The sequence below is a fragment of the Cebus imitator genome, unplaced genomic scaffold (genome assembly GCF_001604975.1).
Source record: "Cebus imitator isolate Cc_AM_T3 unplaced genomic scaffold, Cebus_imitator-1.0 Scaffold669, whole genome shotgun sequence".
NCBI lineage: Eukaryota > Metazoa > Chordata > Mammalia > Primates > Cebidae > Cebus > Cebus imitator.
Window position 1 is genome coordinate 76458 of NW_016107984.1, and position 14761 is coordinate 91218.

The following is a 14761-nucleotide window of genomic DNA, read 5'->3' on the forward strand; positions in this document are numbered from 1 at the left end:
CTGAATTGCCATTCAGTGCTGGGGACTAGGCGCCCCCTCCACTCAAGCTTGTGGGCTGTGTCAATCAGGGTCTGCGGGCATCCGGAACAGAGCAGAGGCTGGGCCCCTGCCCTCCTGAGACGTGCCAGAGGCAGGCACCTCTGAGTGTGACTTAAAGGAGGAGCGAGAGGCACCATGAAGCTCAGCTTCCCAGAAGGCCTCCTAGGAAATGTGTGGTTCAGAGGGAAGCCTGGGGAGGGCACTGTTCTTTCTTAGGAAGAGTCAGAAAGCCACTGAGCCCTCACGGGCTCCATCCCCAGATGCCTGGTGCTCTCACCTCACTCTTCTACCACCTCCCTCCATAACCCAGCTGAAGCCACTTTCCCCTCACCGAAGTCCTGCCACTGACTTCCCAGAAATGAGAATAGGCACGTTCACGACTTCAGAAAAAAAGGACTCTATAAATACAAATGATGGGAGACTCTCAGTCCCGATGAATATGTTTTTCAAAAGACCAAAGAGAATAAGTAACAAAAGCACTGATGGTGTGAGGTCCAGGCGCTATTTTTAGGCTGTACTGCCTGGTTCAGGACAGACGGAAGATGGAAGAGGTGATGCTGGCTGCCGGTCCTGCTCTGTTTTGGTCCTCACCCCCGGAAAGCACTGAATCCTTGATTGTTTGGTTAAAAACATCCCATAGTGGATTTTGTTGTTAGCTGCTCTTGATCTTTTAAAATTTCCTGCATGTGCTATTGACTGCCGTCCCGGCCTTGATAGAAGTCCAGACAAAATTGTCAGCCTGTGAGCTGTGGCTTTGTCATCAGCAGCCTCAGCCGTTCTGGCGGCAGGGGCAGGAGGCTGTGGGGCAGGAAGTCGGGCTGCGAGCCAAGCCTGAAGTGACTGGAGAATGGCCTCAGACCCACCCTGGCCTCTCATTTCTCCATTTCTGCTCCTGCATGGGGCGATGGATGATATTCTTATGTAAGAAACCAGGGGAGAAATCCTGCCGCAAGCACAAAACAGCCTTACACAGTGAGCTATCAGAAATGCCACTAAATGCTGCAGGTGTGCAGATGCAACTTGAAGGAGTAATTTGTGGCCCTGGGCTTCACTGGGCCCCTTCACCACCCAGCCCTATTCCGAAAGGGGGGACCTACCAAAACACTGACGGGTGGGCCCACTGCAGCCAGATTTCCCCATGTGCCCTAATTTCCACATAGCCCAAGTTGAGTCAGCCTCACTTTTTAAGGGTGTCGTGATGCAAAGTTCTCTTGGAAGGAGGGGGTCATCTCAAGACCCTCAGGATCTAAGTGGGTCCTAGCACATGGCTGGCACTCACTGACTGGTGAAGGAGAAAGAGAAATGGTGAAGGAGAAGGAAGGAACGGAGGAAGAGGAGAAAGGGGGCTGCAGGAAGGGGAAATCTGGAAACAGGCAGAAACGAAGACCTCAGCTTCACCCACCCTACCACAAATCTCTGAGCCAGGGCACTTCAGTAGCCCACAGGGCTGGAGCCAAAGGGGCAACAGCAGGAGGCGGCCTGAAGCAAAGGAGTCGAGAAGAGACAATGGTAGAGTTGCCCAGAATGTCCCACACTCCCTCCATCGAGTCCTTAGGCACAGAGGCCTTCTTGCTGCTGAGTCCTTAAAATGGAAGAACTACGGCATGGCAATGACTTGGAAATTGTTCACTCACGGTATTTAGCAACCAGAAGCAGGGCCAGGCTCAGTGGCTCACGCCTGTAATCCCAGCACTTTGGGAGGCCAAGGCAGGCAGATCATGAGGTCAGGAGATTGAGACCATTCTGACCAACCTGGTGAAATCCCATCTGCACTAAAAATACAAAAATTAGCTGGATATGGTGGCACGCGCCTGTAATCTCATCTACTCAGGAGGCTGAGGCAGGAGAATTGCTTGAACCCAGGAGGTAGAGATTGTAGTGAGCCGAGATCGCACCACTGCACTCCAGCTTGGTGACAGAACAAGACTCCATCTGAAAAAAAAAAAAGGAAGGGTTTGTGACATTCATTTTTTTTTTCTTAGCATGTGGACTTCATCAAAAGGAGGGTTTAGCTTTTTCTCTTCCTCTTTAGCTCCCCATGACTAAGGTTGAGGGGTACCTTGTGATATAAAGCTCTACCCTTAGTTCTGAAGGAAGTTAGGTAAACTCTAGAGTGGGAAGACTCGTGTTTCTGTCTCCTCAGCTACATAAACGCGCCTTCAACTGTTACATGCTGTGACTAAAAATACAGTTTTATAACAGCCCATTTCACTTTTCACAGCCCAGATTCCATCTCAGTTTGTGGGAGGGTTGCTGAGGGAGGTGGGCCGGGAACTGGGGAGAATACACACACGTAGTTTGTCAAGGTGTAGTTTAACTGTAACTGCTGAAATAAAATATGAGAGGAATACCAACTTCTGTGAAAGGCAGACATAAGCACAGCCCTATCAAAGCTCCAGATGTGTGTTAGCCTTAAATATGTGTGACGTCGGCTCCTGTGACAGGCCACACCGTAGCATTTCTCATGACCAGTTGTGCGATTATCCACAAGACCAGCCGGTGCGAGATGCCTCCTCTGAGCAGGACACGACTGAAGTTGCCTGGTCTTGTAGGAACCAGAGTCTGAAACTTACCCTAGAGTTAGAAGAGAAGCAATCAAAACAGAACACCCATGAACAGCACTATTTTTAAAAAACTCTTTTATTTTAGTGGAATCTCCCTGTGGCCCTTATAACTAAGAAAAAACAAAAAAAAATGAAGGGACTAGTTTTCATTTCCATGGGCAGAAATACAGCCTGAGAGCACATTTTACCTGATTTGGCTACTCTGAAAACCTTTCCCAAACCTTAAGGATTTTAAAAGGAGAGAGTGCTATTGCCTCTGCTTCACAGAGGAGGAATCTGAATGAGAGGAACAAGAGTTTAGACAAATTCACCCAGCATTCATTTGAAAGAGTCAAGTTTAAACTTCAGCATTCCCACGAACCCAAATTTGACAGTACTGGAACCTCAGGAATTCTGATTTCTGAAGATCTATTTTATTAAAAGGTAAAAAATATAAAGAAAAATGCCCCAATATAGAGAATTGGGATCCTACTAGTTAAATACATTCTCTGCATGTGTACAAAGTCAGAAGTTTAGAAAAAAGGCAAGTCAGAAACTGTGACCTCCCTTGCCAGTGTAGCTCTCATGAGTAGTGTAAATAAAGTGCCTGATAATCCATTTCAAAGAATTATTTAATCTCTTGTAAATCTGGAGATAAGTATTCTAAAATTCAGTGCAAACTCATCTATATTCTTGTTGAGAATGCATTTGTTTGCACTAATATCAAATTTCTAAGCCCCCAGCATCTGCATAGTTTTGGAAAATTCTTTCATGACAGAACCAGAGAAGTCTCGGGCTTCCTTTGCATCCATGATTCTTGGTCACCCTGACAGAACTTTCAGGTATTGAACGTGAACGGGGCTGGTCATTTTATCAGTATTTCAGGACTCAACTATTTTTCTGATCATAAATCCAAAATCTGAAAATTCTCATGTCAAAGAACTGAATTTGTTTGTGTTCATGCCAGCAATTTTCTAAGCTGAAGACACTTCCTTGCTGTGCATTGAAATGACACGTAGGTCAGCTTGATTGACTGTTTTAATCACCTACAAGCTCATCTAATTTTCTGTATGTCACAACAGCTTTCAAACGATTTCATAAATTTTGACCAAACTTAATACTCTTATCTCTGAAAACACTATTTTAAAAACAAAACAAAACAAAAACTGGTCATTGATTTTTAAAACACAAAGAAACTCTCCTGTTAGGTATTTTTGTAATTTAGTAAGAGCCTGCCACACACAATGGCCCTGGTGAGGACTGCCATTGACAGCCTGGGCTGTCAGCTCTGATCCCACAGTGCCCACAGCACTCGGCCAGGAGCATTTAACTCTTTCTCTTCCTCGTGACTGCATCAGCAGCTAACAGGGAGTGCACTCTGGGGCCCTCCGTGGAGACTCTGTGGGGAAATTTCACTCTTCACATAGCAGAGGGGTTTGTGTAGGTCCAGGGTGTGGTGAGCTGCCCTATATTACACGGCCTGCAAGTGGAATCCTGTCTGAGAGACGCCAAATCCCATACTTTTTCCACTGTATTGCTTTTCTATGGAATGTGAGAAATTGAAATACATCTTCCATCAAGTGTCCACCATTGGCTCCAGCTGGATTTGAGTCTAATTTACATTACATATAAACCCATCTACCTAATCCATATTATACGTAGAAATAAATCCTTCAGATGTCTCCTTCATCCCCAGTGCCTCCTAGGTCAAAACACAATGAGCCTGGCTGTGTAATTGGCTCTTAGCTGTGGCCTCCACAATTCCAACCTTGCCCTCTACCCCCATAAGCATTCGCCACCCAGCACCCAGCATGATTTCATAAGCACGTGCATAAATCCACCACTCCCTGCTCAGTGCTACCTGTGGCTTCCCAGGCCCTCAGAAGGAAACCCAGATTTCTTAGTGTGCGCATGGTACCCGCTACTGAAGCACACACGTGACTCCAGCCATTCACACATGCATCCGATACAAAGGGCCACCTCACTCACCACACTCCGCATTCTTTGCAGTCCCAAATGCTCCAACCTCGTTTGCACGTGGGGACCAGTCTGTCCCTGCCTGGTGTCTCCTGGCTTACTTTCAGGTCATCCAGTTCTCACCTGAAATGCTCCCACAGAAGCAGGATGGTCTGGAAGCCCAGCCCTGTGATTCTGCAGCACATCCTCTTGCCTTCTCTTCTTCACCGCACTGTGGCTCTCTAGCATTGGCACAATTTCCCTCACTTCCCTGCTTCCCACCACATACTGTCAATTACAATATCAGCTCCCTGCAAACAGAGCTGAATCTGCTCTGGGCCTGAACTGTGGTTGGGAAAAACAGATATAAAACTCACCTGCTGATATTCCTAATGCTCCATAGGACTGTCCTCCCAGCACTGGACCAGCCTCCTCCCCTCTGGGTCTCTTCTCAAGGCCAAATGCACCTCATGCATGAGCTGTCCCCCATGCCACATCTAGGCTCTACCCCATGTGAAGGCGTCTTGAATCCTGCAAACCCCAGATCTGAGCTCAGCCCCACAAGTGCCACATAACTGGACAACATGACTCCAAGGAGAGCCTTGAACACATGGAAAGGGGCCCAAGGTTAGCAAGAGGAGCCCAGTTCTGCAGGAAGCCTCGGTGCAGTTCAGCTAAGATGGCTGGGGTCCTCTCACTGCCCTTCACCCTTCATTCTACTATTTCTGGAGCCAGGGCTCCTGGATGGTGGGGGTTTTCTCTACCCCAGCTGCTCCAGCCAGATCCTCCTCCCCTGGCCTCTTCCACACAACTTCCAAGCCTCCATAAGTGGCCTTATTGACAAAGACAAGACTCCAGGCTCAGAGGAAAGCACCTACTCTTGAGAGCTGAGAACTAAAAGCAAGGGCTCCTCTCCAGCAATGCATTCTTCAGAGGGAAGGCCCCGGGAATGCAAGGAGCGCCAAGCTCACCCTTAGCAGAGCAGCTCCTCAGAAGGTTTCTATAAACCTCTGGCAGGCCTCCACCCACCTCTCAGGAGGTGAGCTAATTTCTTGGCTGAGTCAATGCAGTAGAAAGTCAAGATGGTTTGGTATCCATTGACTTGGAATTGATGTAATTTGTTAATCCAGAAAACTCAGTCTATGACAGGATTCATGACCTGGTGAATTTGCCACGTGTGGCAAATGCTGCCTCGCTCTCGGTTTCTGAATTCTACAATCTAGGAATTGGAGAGATCCTTCCGTCTCAGAATCTACCTTATACAGTAGAACCCATAGGCGAGTCTCCCTGCAAAAGGCAGGATAGCCCTGGGAACCCAGTCTCCTGGGTCCTGCGGTGGCTCTGCCTCTTCCCACAGGAGGTTCTGTTCTGGTCCTGCAATCTCTGCATCTGTGACCAGTGTAGTTATACCCTGTGACTTCGAGGTTACTTTCAGCTCTGGGATTTCACACTCAGGATTTATAGTTATGGCTGGTTCCAGGCCCACCTCCTCAACAAGGTCTTTTTGACAGCCCTGTCTAAACGAGTCCTTGTCTGCCCCTCTGTGGCTGCACACCACTTGACTCTCCTGCCCCACTGTGACTCACCCGCCCTGCGTTTGCTGCCTCTACCTCCTGCATGGTTCTGCAGGTACTGAGATGCCAGGAACCCAGCACTCTCATTCAAGGCCGCAGCCCCAGGACTCAGCATGGTGAGCCTGGCACCAAGGAGGTGCTGGACATTTGCTGAGTGACCTGATTATAGCCTCCACCTCTGAGGATGCATCTGTGGCAAAGGGCAGTTCGCCTCTCACCAGGCTGGGGATGCCGTGTGTGAGCCTAAAACATCCACACTGAGCTCAAATAAGCCTCACTGCAGTTTGGTCTCAGGTCTAACCATTGACTCTTCTAATCTTATTAGCAATTACTCAAATAGAAAAAAAGAAGCATAGAGCTTCTTTGGAATCCTGTTTTAAAATCCTTCCTTTTTATTTTGGAATACAGCAGCTCAGGAGAGCTGGAAATCAAGAAACAAAGGGATTCATTCTCGGGCCAAGAAATGTTCAGAACCAACAATGGTCATGTTTATACTAAAATGGTAAAAAAAGAATGCTTAAATTAAACCATTATTGATTTAAACTCATTAAATAAGATAATTGACGTGGAATATTGAAATTAAAGACTCTGCAGTTGTGTTCTTCTTAGTCTACCTGGTGGAGAGCATTAATATTTGAGTAATATTTGTCTTTAAAGAGTAGGTGGGTGGTGGACCCTGAAAATAGCCCCCCTTTTATATCAAATAGGACTTTAACAAAACAAGTTGGACTGCGTTAGAATCTGTTTACATAAATGGAGTTTGTAATTTTTTCTTAATGATTTAGGATTCTACAGTAATAACATGGCCACATGTGGACTTGAAGATATATATACTTTATAAAACTCTAACATAAATTAAACTTCATTCTATATTTATTCAACACATATTCTTGTTTCAGGAGAAAATAATTACTGTCTGATACCTTTGTGAGAGACATGCTCAGTAGCAGATTGTAATGATGACATGGTCTTGCTTTAATAAAAAAGAAATGGTATCTAAAAATAAAAATAAAAAGCTCTCCCCATTGGTGGCCTGAGAAGGGGGTGCTTGGTGAGGCTCAGCAGCTGTCTCAGCCTCAGCCCTCCAGGCAGGGCAGAGTGGAAGGCATGCAGTTCTCTGCTCCAAGACTGCAAATGTGGAGGCAGCAGAGCCCAGGGAAGTCAGGTGCCCTTGCCACTGCCCCTATACTCCAGCCGCTGTCCCGGGGTGGTGAACACTGAAACAGCGTCCAGGTGGAAGCTGGTATGGCTTGGATTTCCCCAGAGCATCCCTCATCACCATGTCATATTCTGCCAGGCAGCCTGCGCCATCCAAGAACATGTCAGTAATGGGGACTGTTTGGGGAAAGTGCACATTTTTTGTGTGCATTTGATGTGTTTGGTTTATTTAATTATTTTAAGCTAAGTTAAAGCTGGACTCTACTCTCCCATCCTCCTGAGCTGTCATTTATGGAAATCCCCATGTACCCACCAGACTTTTGTGTGAAAAGATAAGGCCATGTGAGCAGAACTTCGCCCATGGACACCCCGCTGCGGGCTCGGCCGATGTAGGCTCTGTGCCCACACTGCCCTGTGGCACAGCCCTCCCTGTCACTAGGTGACCTTGGGATGTTGTCTTCCTGCTCCCTGTTTAGACTTGCACCTCTCCTCTCAATTCTGAGGCCAGTAAAGGAAGGGAGTCCACTTGAGTGGAAATGCTGAGGGCGTGGCCCCAGGGGCAGGTCAGGGCAGGCCAGCCGCATGTGCACAGCTCGAGTCTCCAGTGGGGACAGGCAGTTGGCAGCTCCAGGTGGCCCCCGTGGAGCACCCCATCCTCTGTGGTCTTGAAGCACGTTTGCCTCGCATGGCAAGCACTGCTGCCTTTGTTCTCCTACGACTCCTCGGGGTTGAGCCCTTGGGAACGAACATGCACAATAGCAGGTTGCGGAGGCCCGAGATTGTTTCTGACAACAGCAGCTCTCTGTGTGACCACAGCTCCCAACTGCATCTTCTCCAGGTCCTTTAGGCACAGACCTGGGGAAGCAGTCACCCCCCAAGTAAGAGGGCGACAAAAATAAAATGAGTCAAGCCACACCACCCACCACCCTCTCCCTGAGAAAGGTGAATGTTCTCAGCCCTTTGACAAGGCTCTGCAGAAGTTAGTCCCTTTATGCAAATCAGTCTCTCCCTCTGCTGTGTGTGTGTGTGCGTGTGTCTGTGTGTGAGCGTGTGTGTATGTGTGTGTGTGTCAGTGTGCGTGTGCGTGTGTGTGTGCGTATGCATATATGTGTGTCTGTGTGTGTGTACAATGGCATTGACCCGAAAGCAAAATCCAATAGGTAAGAAACATCCTGTTCCAACCATGACAGACCCTTCTTCCAATGCAAGTGGGTGGAGCACGGTCACCATCCTTAAGATTTCTGGTTCTCAGCCGGGCACGGTGGCTCACGCCTATAATCCCAGCACTCTGGGAGACCGAGGCGGGTGGATCACGAGGTCAAGAGATCGAGACTGTCCTGGTCAACATGGTGAAACCCCGTCTCTACCAAAAATTAGCTGGGTATGGTGGTGCACGCCTGTAGTCCCAGCTACTCGGGAGGCTGAGGCAGGAGAATTGCTTGAACCCAGGAGGCGGAGGTTGCAGTGAGATGAGATCGCGCCATTGCACTCCAGCCTGGGTAACAAGAGCGAAACTCCGTCTCAAAAAAAAAAAAAAAAAAAAAAGATTTCTGGTTCTCAGTCTAAAAATGTGGGCTTAGCAATCTACTGAGTAGTCTTTGCAAGCATCCCCTGTGAGCAAAGACAGAGTCTAAAACCAATACAAAAACAAGTGTCCATGTGGGTTGAGAGTCCTCATCAGCTGGGACAGCACATTCAACAGACTCAGAGAGCTTCAGCAGGACCGAGGCCTGGCCCCCCACTGCACACCAACGAAAGCAGAATATGTGGGGAGAGGTCAGGCATCTTTACTCTTTAAACTCCTCAGCTGATTTTAACAGGGAACCAGGGTGGAAAGCTCTCGGTCAGGACTTACAGAGACATTGTGACTGGAGTCCATGGCTCCTCCCACTGGCCTGATAACAATTCTGTCCACACAGGGAACCATCCTGTCCTGACACACTCCATGTTGTCTAGCCAGTGGTTCTCAGACTTTGATGCGTGTCCAAGTCACCTGGGAGGATCATAAGGAGCACTGAGCCCCAGGGTCCTCAGAGTGGATGGGACTCCAGGGATTTCTCAGTGCTCCCAGGTGAGTCTGACGCCCATCCAAGTGTGACCACCAAGGGCCTTGTCCTTACAGGGAGTAGAATGTGGCTGAGCAAGTACAGCTGCCCCTGTACACATCAGTAATTGACGGAAGTGCTCCTTGCCTGTGTCACAGTAATACCAGCCAGGAGCCAGCTGAGCCTCCTGCAGAGGTGAGCCAAAGTCAGCCCCCAACTCCTTCACCTCCTCCTCCTACACACACCAGAGATCCATTCTGGAGCCATGTCTGTGCAGAACCCAGTGTCCTCAGCCACTGCAGGCCAGGGTGGGCTTCTGTTCTCTCCACCTGTCATCCCAGGAGTGCTGTCATGGGCTCTGCCTGACTCAGGGTGAGGTCTGTGACCTGTGCTTTAAAACACTGGGTCTCCAGACACTCTATCCATGAAACAAACAAAATAGGGTGAATCTGTGTACTCAAACTGGACGGCCCCAACACATGCTGTTTCCTGACCCCTCAAATTGGTGCTTCCCACCAGAACCGCCACCCAGGATATATGGTCTGTGAGGAGAAGCTCACTATGGGGCCTCCTCCCAGGAGACCAAGCTTCTGTCCACAGCTTGCCCAGGGCTCTGAGCTGTGTAACGTCCAAGGAGAGGCGCAAGAATGCTTGGTCAGGGACTGGAGTCTCTGCCTGGCCTACCTAAGGGTGCCCTCAGCTGCAGATCCCCTGATGGGATGAACACAACAGGTAGGGGATGCCACTGAGTGTCCACCCCCGCAGCCTGTTTTAACGGAACAGGCTCAGTTCTTACATTAGAGCATTAAGTCATAGAAGTGAAGATTAGGATAATAAAAGCTCCCCCAGTTAAGTCTGTTTACCCCACGTCCTTTGTCTCTACTCTGTTTACTCATGTAAACTTTGTGTTTGATGGTCCTCTCGGGGGAGGTCAAAGGGGAATTACCCATTAATGTTGTTATTCTGGGCCCTGGAACCAAGACCTTTCATCATTCATAAAACCACTCTTTTAACCATGTTAATTATCCACAAGCATATTGACTTAGAACCTCTCTTATTAAATCTATGCTGAATAAATGTGAGGAGGAACAGAGATTTATGGTCAGTTAGCTGCAATCACCCTCTGAGAGAAGCTGACGACCTCCCTAGCCTACCTGAATTCACTGTACTCTGGTGTGTGAGAGTGTATTTCATTCATCCGTCGCTGTGTCAGGGTCTGCAGAACAGACCTCCACAGGTGATGATCAGTGTCTCAGGTGGTGACCCCGATGTGATACTCATCACCAGGAAAGATTATGGGAGACTCAATTAAGAGAAAAGCAGAATCCAGGGCTGGGTAAGGTCAGACAGCCAAGACCAGAGCACTCGTCCTGAGACTCAGGCAGACTCTCTGGGGAGGGACCTTGAAATCTGCATTTTTCTCTCTTCCAGGTGAGTCTTATGCCCAGTAAGATTCATAAATGTTGTTCTACATGCTAAGTTTTGGGGATGTGAGTTCCATTCCCCAAAGCCCTGGCTTTAGCCTGCTTATTTCCAACTCTATCTTTGTGGGTGCTTCCCCATCACCTGTCTGCTAAACAATCCTAAATGCAGCTAGAGAGGTCCTGATGTCCAAGCTGGCAGGAAGCACAGGAGAGGCAGGAGGGCTGTGAGTGGGACACAGATCCTAAAGCCACTGATCTCTGGGCATGACTTCCTGCAGTTCTGAAAGCCCCCAGCTTTTAGGTCAACCCTTGAAATGCGAGCAGGTCATACAGAACCTTGGGTCCTGTGAAATCTTCCTCCTTAGAAGTAGACTCTTAATTTACAGAGTTGAGAGTCCACCCGAGAGGAAAGGAACTGGATTTATTGCTGGCAAAATATGAAGGATGTAACATGATACCTCTTCAAGTATCCTTATATATTTTCACAGGCCAGGCAGTAATTGCCTCCAGAGGTGAGGCCCTGATGGGTTAGGGGAGGAATCCTTCCCGCCAGCTAGGAGGTGGGGGTCTGGGGCCAGGTACAGCTGCAGTCAGGATGCAGGACAGATCAGACTCACAAAAAGAAGTGGTGGCAGGGTCCACCAGGCCCAGGGACTGCCAAATAAGGAAGTCACAGAAACAGAGGGAAAGTGGCAAACAGGGTGAAAGAGAGCTGAAAACTTGCTCGTTACAAAGACAGGAACCCTACTCTGTTCCCAAAGGTCTGAAATCTCTCCAGAGGCTAGTGGTGTCCACGCAAGGTTTCCTCCGGGTGAATCAGGCACAATGAGGGCCCAGGATGAGTCACTCTTGCTCCAGCCTGGCGTCTTCCCTTCAGGGCCTTTCTGCAGACAGAAAACTGTAGCCAAATTAGGATACTCTAGGGATCTGAAGGCACCAAGACCTGCTGGCCTGCGACCAGGGGCATCCAGATTTTCCACCTGATTTGGGGTGATCCTTAAGTCATCCGACTCTCATTTTCCTCGTGGTAAAGGGTGTTTATCAAAGCCCAGTGACTTGTGCTGAAGACCACCAAATCATGTCTGTGTGATGTCAAAGCCATGCTGGAAGAAGGGAAGTTTATTCTCCCAACTAGTGGTTCAGGAGAAGGAGGTGCAACCCCCACAGCACTCGGAAAACTGTCATCCACCAAATAATCACACAAGTCATGCAAATGAACACTGTGGGAGGTGCCTCAAAGGAGAGAACACACACATTCCCTGCTCCTGGGGACTCCAGCAAAGCTTCTGTGAGGAACTCACCTTTGAACTAAGGTCTGGAGGACAAGTACATGCCAACAGACCAAAGAGGCAGTGGACAGTCCTGGGGGCAAACAGAGCAACATGCGGACACCTAGAACAGGGGCTTATGGTGAGATAAGCCTCATGAGACGTTGTAGCCAGAACTGGGAGGGCTGTGGGCCAGGTAAGGATCTAGTCTTTGTTCTGAAAAAAAAAGAAAGCATGTAAAGAAGAATGTAGCGCCATTGCAGGATTTTAGGCAGGACAGCAGCACAATGAAGCTTTTAAAAAGGCCACACTGGCCAGATGCAGTTCAGGGAGGGGCTTGCAAGTAACAGGACCAGTGCAGAGAGGTATCCTGGCCATTTCCACCATGCAGGAGAGAGCTGCTGCGGCTGTGACTGAGACACTGGCTGTGGATAAAGACGGATGTGTCTGAAACCACTGACAGGCAAAATCGGTGGGGACAGACTGCATCTGGAGTAGATGAGGGTTTGTTGTCTTCACAGCGATAACCTAACAGGAGGAGCATGGGAACAAGGTGTGACTTAGAGCTCCAGATTCAGGTTCCATTTTTATTATGGCAAGACCCAGGTGCCATCTACATGGGAGCTTCAGGAAGACAGTTGGCTGTGTGTTTCTGGAGCTGAGAACAAAGCTCTAGAAAGAAAGTTCAATGTCTGTGTCAGCTTCACACAGGTGCTCACAAATCCAAAGTCCTGAATGAGGCAGCCAGAGGAGAGCTCCACGTAAGAAAGAGCAACAGCCAAGACTGAGTCACAATTGCCCTCCATGGACAATGAGCCTCATAGCTGTGTCCAGTGTGGAGGGGAACCAGGAGAGAGAATGGGGCCTGGAGGCCACGAGGGTGTGTCAGGAGGAGGGAACAGTTAGCAATGGCAAAAGCTGTTGAGACGCTGGAGAAGAGAGACAAAGAGAGAATTCCAAGGGCTATGCTGAGAGATCATCCCAAAAAGGTTGGAAAGTCAGTAGGCAACACTAGGCGACAGACTGCAGGGACACTGGGTTACATGTGAAAACAATCGGGGTGAGTTAGGAGATGTTAGTGCTTTTGAATATGTGAGAAGTAGGATTGGAGCTGTGCTGGGGATGATCATGGTGGCTTGAAAGGAGAAAAACAAAGCTAGGAATTCCATTCTCCCCATGATGCTACCATCTTGTAAGAAATAAGGCAGTGCGGGACAAGGCTGAAGAAGTCCAGGAATGGACGGGAATGATCAAACTGCAGCCACTGAGCTCTCGGGAACTGAATTAAGGGGTGACTCCACAGATAGGGAAACAAGAACGGCTTGACTTACAGGTTGAATAGACCACGACAGGGCAAAGGCACAGACAACTAAGAGACTGGCAGGAAGGAAGGAGAGGCAGGTTCCATGTCCCCGTCGGAGCTGGATGGCCAGGGATTCTGTGCTGAGGCTGTTGTCAGGGGCAGATGTTTCAGGTCCCAGTAGAATGTCACAATGTGGAGATGCTCGCCAGCCACTGTAACCTGCAGACCTATGCTCAGGACACAGGGTAAGGGAGTGTGGGGCGAGCAGGGACTACAGAGTCCACTTAGGGGACACATGCAGAATGCACAGAGGGGCTGTGGAGGACACGTGTGGGGACACATGCAGAAGGCATGCAGAGCCCAGGAGGAGAGGATGGTGGGCAGCAGGAGTGGCCAGAAGAGAGGAGACAAGGGTGGAAGAGGAGAAGGGCAGAGAGACTGCTCCCACCCACCATGGGTCGGGAGGAGACACAGGGCAAGACTCCTGAGTCCCCTGGTTTTGGAGGGCACAGTTTCCACTCAAGTGTAAGAGTAGGAGCCAGATGGACAGGGCTTTAGAGAGTGGAGGAGGGCAGAGGGAAGCAGCTCAGCACCACATCATCTGAGGATGCAGAGAGGGCTGGGAGTACGAACAGCCCCAGCGCTCAGCCCAGGCCTGCCAGAGGAATTCTGCAGTTGTCTGTTTTGGCCACTTCTGTTTGTGTGTGAATGTGTGTGTGTGTGTTTTCCAAGCTTTATTGAAGTATAACTGACAAAGAAAAGTTGAGTATTTAAGGTGTACAAGGCGATGTTTTGATATACACATGCATTGTGAGATTATCAGGATCAAGCTAATCACCATACCCATCACCACATTTTTATAAGAATACTTGAAATATACAGTATTAGCAAATTTCAAGTATATAATGCAGTAGAATTAACAATAGTCATCATGCTATGCATTAAGTCTTCATAATTTAATAACTAAAAGTTTCCTATCATGTTTTTCAATAAGGAACACGGGTATAGAGAAGTCAAAATGGCCAACGAACATGGAAAAAAAGAACAAGATTAATGGCAGCAATTACCCAACATGCTAATTAAGACACTAAAACATTGTCCACCTGTCAAAGTAGCAAATGCAACCAGTTTCTGCAGACACATCATTTGGGTTAAAGACACGACTGCTTATCACAGGACGGCATTTTCCCTGGCTCTGTCGCTGCTGCCATGGTGGCTCTTCCGGCCCCTGCTGTGGGCATGCCCGGACACGACCCCCCGCCTCCTCGCTTCCCTGTGGTGTGGGTTGCTTCCTCTAGAGCTGTAGCTGCACTTGAGCCGGAGTCAGACACAGAGGCCTCCGAGCCCCGAAGGTGTTGCTGGGTCCCCGGGGCTGCAGGAAGCTGCCTCAGGACCTGCTTTTTGTGCAGGCGGGAGGGCAAGCTCAATGTCTACTCCATGATGTCTTATTG

The 14761-nt window shown here is 48.9% G+C and overlaps 1 long non-coding RNA gene across 1 annotated transcript; it reads right to left on the reverse strand.

The window, feature by feature from the left end:
• Positions 1-239: 239 nt before the first annotated feature.
• Positions 240-6401, reverse strand: LOC108295951. Its single transcript, XR_001821678.2, has 3 exons — positions 4916-6401; positions 2395-2613; positions 240-931 (listed from the first exon to the last, which is right to left on the reverse strand). It is a non-coding gene; the product is annotated as an uncharacterized LOC108295951 (long non-coding RNA).
• Positions 6402-14761: the final 8360 nt, after the last annotated feature.